We start from the raw sequence: 8,840 nt of genomic DNA, 5'->3' as shown, positions 1-8,840 counted from the left end.
AGCAGATCTCAGTTCAGGTACAGGTTGGATAGAGGGGACACAATTAGAGGTGGCAAATCATTGGATACACCTGATAGGAGGACTAGTATGTATGGGCATCATTCTAGTTCTTCATCCAGGAGACATCATTACAGCCATCACCATCATCATCCTTATAGGAAGGTGAGTATTTACCTCAGGAGTTCAAGAAAATTAAGACTCCTACATTTGATGGAGAGATGAAGAAACCAGAAGATGCAGAGGCATGGTTGCTTGGGATGAAGAAATTCTTTAGATTGCACAATTATTTAGAGAACATGAAAGCTAAGATAGCCACTTTCAGTCTTAAAGGGAAAGCAAATATCTGGTGGGAGGATTTAAAGAATTTCAAAGGTATTCAAGAGGATGACTTGATTTGGGATGAGTTTGAGATGCTCCTTAAGAATAAATACTTATCAGAGAGGTACTATGATGATAGAGCTAAGGAGTTTTATGAGCTACATATTGCTTCTATGACAGATGATGAGTACACTAGTAGATTCTTGGAGCTGTTGAGGTATGTGCCATATCTCAAGGAGGATAAGGCTAAGACTTAGAGATTCATCAGTGGATTTCCATAATCATATGGAGACCGGATTGAGTTTGATGACCCTAGATTGTTAGAAGAAGCCATCTGAAAATTGAAGCATTGTTATGAGCAGTCAAAGAGAAAAGTTAAACCTAAGCATGGCTTGAAAGGAAATGAGAAATTCAAATGAAAATGGCCACTGAAGCGGGGAAGACCTCAGTATTCAGGTGAGAAAGAAAATGTTGTTCCTTACAAGAAGTTCAATGTAGTTGAGAAGGGACATGTGTCGCGGTCTGGAGAGCAGCTGACTAGAAGTGATAATAGAGCACCGTTGTAGTGTTGGATATGTGGCAAGTATTATCGTAAGAAGGATTGTCCATTATACCAGGGAGGTAGGCCTCAAATCTATAATTATTAGGAGGCGCAAATAGTTGGGGGTATTGGTCATAGTATTCCTTAGATTTATGCAGTTGTGGACAACAGGCGGGCGGATCACCAAACATCTATCATTGAGATGGACGGTAAGTTTTGTGATCAAGGTATTTTTATTTTGATTGATCCTAGATATAATTATAGTTATGTTAATCATGACTTGGTGGATAAGTGTGGCTTGAGAAAAGAAGTGCACATGGAGTCTTGGTTGGTGTAGTTGGCTACAGGTACAAAGAAGGGAGTTCATCACTGGGTAAGAGCTTATGCATTTGATTTGGATGGTATGCCTACAACAACACATTTGAATGTATTGTCATTGGGATCATATAGTATGCTTTTGGGCATGGATTGGTTGTATCTTCACAGGACCAAAGTAGATTGCTATGACAAGGCTATTGAGTGCCTGGATGATAATGGAGAGAAGAGAATCTTGCAGGGGAAGAAGAAGCCTACATCAGTGAGGATGGTCATAGCTATGCAAGCTAAGCGTAGTTGTATAATAGGGTGTGTGATGTTTGAAATTCATATTTCTGGTGACAAGGGTAACCACACTTGCAAAAAAGGGTGTGTGATCTTGTCCTGATGATGAACCACACTTGTTGGTTCGAAACGCGTCGACAAATGAATTTTGATGTGATTATCGCCGAAAACATGTCTAAAAAAAGGGTAAGGATCTTGAGGATGCAAAAATATTCAAGTGGTACACTGTATTGCAACAGTTTCAGGATGTGTTCCCAGCAGAGATTCCAAAGTTGCTTCCGCACAGGGAAGTAGACTTTTCTATTGAGTTGGTACCAGGGGAAGCACTAGAATCAAAGGAACCTTATAGGATGAGCACTCCAGAATTAGTAGAGTTAATGTTGTAGCTAAAGAAAATGCTTGACAAGGGATACATTAGGTCAAGTGTATCGCCTTGGGGTGTAGCAGTATTGTTCGTAAAGAAGAAAGATGCTACTCTCAGGTTGTGCATTGACTACAGACAATTGAACAAGGTGACAATCAAGAACAAGTATCTATTGTCGAGGATTGACGACTTGTTTGATCAGTTGAAGGGAGTAGCAGTGTTCTCAAAGATAGATCTGTGACCAGGATACCATCAGGTATGCATCAAAGAAAAGGAAATCTATAAGACTTCCTTCAGGACCAGGTATGGGCATTATGAGTTTGTTGTAGTTCCATTCAGTTTTACTAATTCTTCAACTACTTTTATGTGTTTGATGAATAGTGTGTTGCATCCTTATTTGGAAAATTTTGTTATTGTATTCATTGATGACATCTTGATATATTCTAAGAATGAGGAAGAGCATGACGAGCATTTAGCAGCAGTATTGAGATTGCTAAGAGAGCATCAGTTGTATGCTAAGCTTAGCAAGTGCAATTTCTTTAAGACAGAAGTACACTACTTGGGACATGTTGTTTCCAAGAATTGCATAGCAGTAGACTTGGAAAAGATAATGGCTATCATGGAGTGGGCAGCTCCTAGAAATGTGGAAGAAGTCAAATCATTCCACTAGTAGCAAATGAGAGATTAGTGACTACACGACTAAAAAACTTAGTCACCACAACTATTTCAAGTGAATTACTAATAAAATTGAACAATTTTAAGTGACCCAACTAAAAAAGACTAACTTAAACGACTAACTTAGTCTAGGGATAAAATAAACAACTAGATAATAAGTGACCCAACTAAAAACGACTAACCTTAATGACTAATTCAACCTAGGACTAAAATATATGGCTAGGTAATAAGTGACAAAATTAAAAATGATTAACGTAAATGACTATTGTAGTCCAAGAATAAAAATATGACCAACTAATGAGTACAACAAGTATGTGATTTAGTCATTTTTAATTGTGTCACTCTGAAAATGGAACATTGCAATTTTGATATTGAAGTGTTACATTTCACTAAATTTTGACACTGCAGATGGATTCAGAGATAAAGGGGGTCTCTGAATCCATATGCAGTGTTAAAATTTAGAGACAAAGGGGTTGCTTCCCCACATTCATGGATGACATCCACAATAAACTTGTTAGTGTGGACTGGCGCACCTTACTCAAGAGATTTGATCTAGGCATTTGATAGTGTAAAACTAGCCAAATACCCATCAACACTGATAACAAATTGTTTAGCTAACCTTTATTTTCCTGGCGAAACTACTAAAGAGATACTTTTCTACATTTGTCAATACATGTTAAAAATAATTATAACCAACTTAATCACAAATTAATTATAAATTTATTGTTACATGTTATTCTGCTTTGATATAAAAGTGCATGTTTAAAATTCTCTTCAATAAAATGAATGTTTAAAAATGTAATCATAAAGGAATTATGTAAATTATATTATTCACTTAAAAGAAAGGTGAAAAGCTTTTAGAAAACATACAAACATTATAAATCTTAAAAATAGCTTAAAAGATGAATTAATCTATTTTTCCATTTTCTTATTTTTACAAAAGAGTATTTTTTTTCTTCTTATTTTCCAAAAAAAAAAAAATCTCTTCAAAATCACAAGTATACCTTTAAAAAAAAAGATAAGACTCTTCAATATCTTAACACAAATCAAAGTGGTGGAGGGAAAAATCAAAGAAAAACTTAAAAAAGAGAGGGAGAAGTATCTTGTCATACAACATTTTCAAATGTCTTTTGCTCTCACGCCATACAATTCAATTATTGGAAACCAACACCGAGTGGGAAAGAAACCAAATAGAGAGAGGGGGCCATTTTACATGTTAATGTAAATATATGCCATCAAAATTCTACGTGGGTTCACAAGCGTCGGGGGCTTTGAGCCATTTTCTCTCAGTCTTTGGTTTATGAAATAAAATGCAATTGAATTTGATGGGATTTTGTTTCATGGTTGTCCTATGAGTTTAGTAGCGGAGTCTGGTAGCCATGACGTAAACAATTCGGTGGAGATGGTGGGGATTTACAGTAGAACGATGGATTAGAGGATATGTCCCTACGACTTCATGAAGCTCTAGTGCAGGAGAGTTTGAAGGCCTTGACCTGGCTTCTGGCAGAGAGCGTCAAAGAGGACTGTTTGATGAAATGCAAAAGGAAGACGTGGTGCCCGATTGGCTTACAATGGTGAGTGTCATCCAGGCTTGCACCCATTTAGGAGCTTTGCAACAAGGCATGTGGATCCATGATTACATAACTAGAAGTGGGTTTGAATTAGATGTTTTTGTTGGAACTTCACTCATCGATATGTATGCAAAGTGTAGGAGTATAGATATTGTGTTTGTTGTGTTTGACAAAATGCTTGAAAGGGATGTGGTCTCTTGGAATGCCATGATTACTGGATATGTGGTCAATGGGAATGCAAATGAATCTTTGATGTTGCTTAGACAAATGAAACTGGCAGACATTAAACCTGACTCTGTCACCATGGTGAACGTGCTCCCAGCTTGTGCCCAATTAGCAGCTGTGCAATGGGGTAAGTGGATCCATGGTTATAATATTAGAACATTATTTGTGTATGATATTTTAGTGGGGACTGCTCTCATAGATATGTATGCCAAATGTGGAAAAATAGAACTGGCACACCAATTTTTTGATGAGATGTCTAAATGAGACATAGTTTCATGGAATTCAATAGTTGCTAGTTATGGTGAGCATGTCCTGGAATGTTTTTCCCAAATGCAACCGATAAGCATGAAGCCTAACCATATTATGTTTGTTGGTATTTTATCTACATGTAGTCATGTAGGCCTTATAGATAAGGGTTGGCAATACTTTCATTGTATGGATCTAGATTACTCTATCATGCCTAGAGTAGAGCATTATGCATGCATGGTTGACCTTATTGGTCATGCTAGATGTCTGTACAAGGTAGAGGACTTCATCAAAAACATGCCATTAGAACCCAGTGCTAGTGTGTGGGGAGCCTTGCTTGGTGCTTGTAAAATTCACTGCAATATTCAATTAGGAGAACATGTAGTTGAATGCCTCCTTGAATTAGAGCTTGAAAATGTTGGATGTTATGTATTGATGTCAAACATCTATGCCATGGATGGCAATTGGGATGGTGTGGAAAAAGTGAGAAAAATAATGAAATACCGAGGATTGAAAAAGGTACCAGGATGCCGTTATGTTGAATTAAATAAAAAGGTACATTGTTTCCTTACAAGAGGCAGATCACATGCTTAGACAAATGAAATCTATGAAATGTTTGAGACTTTGGTTGAGAAGATGAAGGAGGCAAGATATGTCCCTAAAACAACCTTTACACTGCACAATGTTGAGGACGAAGTGAAGGAACACATTTTGTGTAGTCATAGTGAAAAGTTAGCCATAGCTTTTTCTCTTATCAATATAAACTTTGGAAGCACTATACAAATAACAAAAAACCTTCGTGTTTGTGATGACTATCACAATGCAATGAAGTTCATCTCCAAGATCGTGAAGCGATAAATTATTGTAAGGGATGCAAACCAGTTTCATCATTTTAAGGATGGATTGTGTTCTTGTGGGGACTACTAGTAATGGCTATCTATATGAGCATTAGTCATGGACTTGTATGATTTCAAAATTTTAACATTTGTTTCCTACAATTTCCAGTAAGTACTAGGTATTACTTTTTCATTTCTAGCACAATGCTATGTACATTATGTAATTTGTGGTCAATAAAGAGATGGAGTAGTCACTTAACGAAGTATGACAAAGTGTAATAACTTAATGGAATGAGTAGACTAGACAAAAATTAGCTTAGCATAACAACATGGATCTTGATAGAATTGAGCACAAGCAATGAAGACACAAAGTAGATGGAGGCTAGCAGAGGAAACATGGTAAACACTTAGTCATCTGAATCTGCTAAAAAATACTTCGTTTCTAGTGTTGTGGATCTGAACTAAATGCCTATACCTAGTCCTAAACAAGGTATTACCTAGAAAAAAAAACATAGCAAATGAGTTGTTGCAAATGGGGATTATCATTTCCCCCATTAATCTTCAATAGTCCCGACTAAACCAATGTCTTTCTAGTTTTTAACAACCACCTAATGGGTGTTCAATCCATTCCTCTTCTCGCTTTCTTTAATTTTTTTTCATAGCTCAATCTTATTCCTGATCAGTGAGCTTTTTTGTCAATGCATCCAGCCTACTCTTGAAGTGTTGTATTTTCATATTGAATAATATATACAAATCATGAGGTGTCAAGAGGTTAACCCATGACCACCTGAGGAAAAATACTTGGAGCTTGTTGTTCATGCTGACCCTCTTCAAAAATCTACTTTTACCTGTCTTTTCTTTGCTATATTCTACAAGCGCTTGTTGTGGTTGAGTCTCCCAATGTTGCAACTACTCCATTAAGTTTATGATTTACTGATGTCACTCCCAAATTGTAGTGTTTTCTATTGCACAAGTTGTTTGAGGTCTTTGTATTGTTGATACTACTTGGCATCCTCTAAGTCTCGATATTTCATCCATTCATCTTCTTGTTTTGATTCAACAATTTGTATTTCGACTTTCAATTTCTGTTGTTACAAACAAATAGTTTGTTTGTTGGGCAATTAGCAGTGCAAGCCCACATTTTGTATTGAAATCCTTTTCATCTCTACTTTCAATTGTTGAATTTGGATTTGTGCTATGACTAAAGATGTCTCAAGTGCACTTCATGACGAAGACTCTTCCAGTTGCTTCTTCAATTGTCCAATTTCCTTACCTCAATTGTTGACTGCTTCTTGTGTTTGTTCCCGTTATTCAATTCTCAGCTACAACAATTCTTCAACTGTTCAATTTCACTTCCCTTATGCTGCATCTTGTCTCTAACAGTGGTTCAAAAAAAGTAGGTGTACTATCCAATTGATCTTCCACATCCTCAGTTGCATCGTTCAGTTTAAAATTTTTCTTCTCTAGATTAGATTTCGTAGTTTCAAATTTTATTGCTTCATTTTGCAATAAATTATATGGTCCTCCAATTTCTTAACAATTTCTTCTCTTGCCCAAACTGCGCCCCTCAATTTATTGATTTTCTCATATTTTTCTTATGTAACTTGGGCCAATTGCTCTTCAAGATTTTTGCTTTATTCTCTTGGAGTTGTTGAGACATTTTTGATAGACTGCTCTATTTTTTCAATAATTAGTGACTACATGAATAATCATAGTTTTTCGCAGCCTCCAATTTATCAGAGGATGGAAATTCATAACGAGATGCCAAGGTTCCTAGGTATGCAATGCAACAATCAACAAGTAACGTTTCAAAGAGGTCTCGCCCTTAGTTAGCCTCAAAAAGTTATGGATGGGCAGAGGACACAACAATGTGAACTCTGAGGTGATCATGTCATGTAGACCATGCGAAGTCTAGGATTTCAAATGCAGGGGATCAACCCAAAAAACACTTTGCAAGGCCAATTTCAAGAGCAATACATAAATGTAAGTGAATAAGCCAGGGACGATGTTTATTTCTCTTTAGTTGTAGCTACTCTGTGTCATTCATGTTAGAGTCCTTACGTGTTTCAACTACAAAAGTTTTCTTACTTAATAACCATTATGTCTTATATTGAACAAAGTCTTACCATGTCTAAATTTATTTATGATAGGAATAAACTATGTTTCCTTTGTTGTTGTGTGAATCTTACTGCAATAATAACTCACATGGAAACCCCTGGTTGGTGATGCATCTATTGATATCGGTAGAAAATAAATTTTATTTGTCCTAAAATAACATAATTTACAACATCTAATCAGGTTTTGAGGTCTTTTGTTGATATTGTGATCATAGGTGGTCGCTTGTTTCATTATTTGAGATTTTAAACAAAAATAAATAAGTGATAAACACAAGTCCAAAACAACAATTTTGTGATGAATATTCTTTATAAAGGGGAAAAAAGATAACAAATTCAAATTCATAGGTCAAGATAGGTCAAAATGTATTCCTAATGCTACCACCAAATTATGGGCTTCGTAAGAGCTTCCCGTTGTTTTGTTTATTAATCTACCTCCCAACAAGATTGATATTTGACTACAACTCTATACTAGCACAAATTCATCTTAACCCTGGATTTGTTCTGTGCCAAGTGCTATCAAATTCCTCAAGTTGCTACACTGCCAAGCCCTCTATCATTAACTGTCAGCTCAAATCCCTATCACAGGGAACTTTTGATCCTGCAAATTAAGACCATGGGCCCAGAGTTGTTGCAGCTTCAGTATTAGGTAAATGGAAGTTTGTTTTTTACTCTGGAGAATGAATACCAATGGATTTTTTTGTAATTCTTGCAAAACCATAAATTTTATTGACCTACCATAAATAATTTGCAGAATTATTCAAACACGTTAACAACGTTAATAAAACTTCACAACAGTGAAGACTCTACAAGGTATAGTTGCATGTTGGGCAAATTGGTTGTAACAGAAGGAGCTTCACTTTTCTTCATATAAATCTCAGTTCATCACTCCACCCAAACCTCATGTTCTTCTTTGCATTGATTGTTTTATGGAACTAAGCTTTCAAAATTTTAGTTCTTTCCCTTCATTTCTAATGAATATAATGCATATCTAAATGAAATTCAATATCTCATTAATTTAGGTTGCGGTACTATTAGTCATGTGTTTATGTCTATCACTATTTTATTTATTTAGTTTTTTAAGCAATACAGACAAGGGCACACAAACTACAATGAATTGATGGTCTCCTCCCCTCATCCCTCATATGCATTGTGGAATGTGCCTCTTGTTGCAATAACACAACCTTAATAGAAAGTAAATCATAGGAAAACAGAAAGTCCAATAATTCTCAGTAACACCCATAATATTTTGTCGACTTTTTTGGTTTCCCTTTTACGGGAACATTTCACCATTTGAAGCACTAAATGTCGCCTAAACCCTTATGTATGCAGTAGTGTTACCAGACTCTG

General features: G+C 36.0%; 1 pseudogene; it reads left to right on the top strand.

Moving 5' to 3' along the window:
* Positions 1–4,033: 4,033 nt before the first annotated feature.
* Positions 4,034–4,558, top strand: LOC149170108 (putative pentatricopeptide repeat-containing protein At3g23330 pseudogene; annotated as a pseudogene).
* The last annotated feature ends 4,282 nt before the right edge of the window (positions 4,559–8,840 follow it).

Source organism: Pinus tabuliformis, chromosome 4_2, assembly GCF_031772625.1.
Source record: "Pinus tabuliformis cultivar Carrire ecotype Pingquan chromosome 4_2, CPIR1, whole genome shotgun sequence".
Taxonomy (NCBI): Eukaryota; Viridiplantae; Streptophyta; class Pinopsida; order Pinales; family Pinaceae; genus Pinus; species Pinus tabuliformis.
Note: the sequence above shows the minus strand (reverse complement) of the source record. Positions and strands in the feature narration are given on the sequence as shown.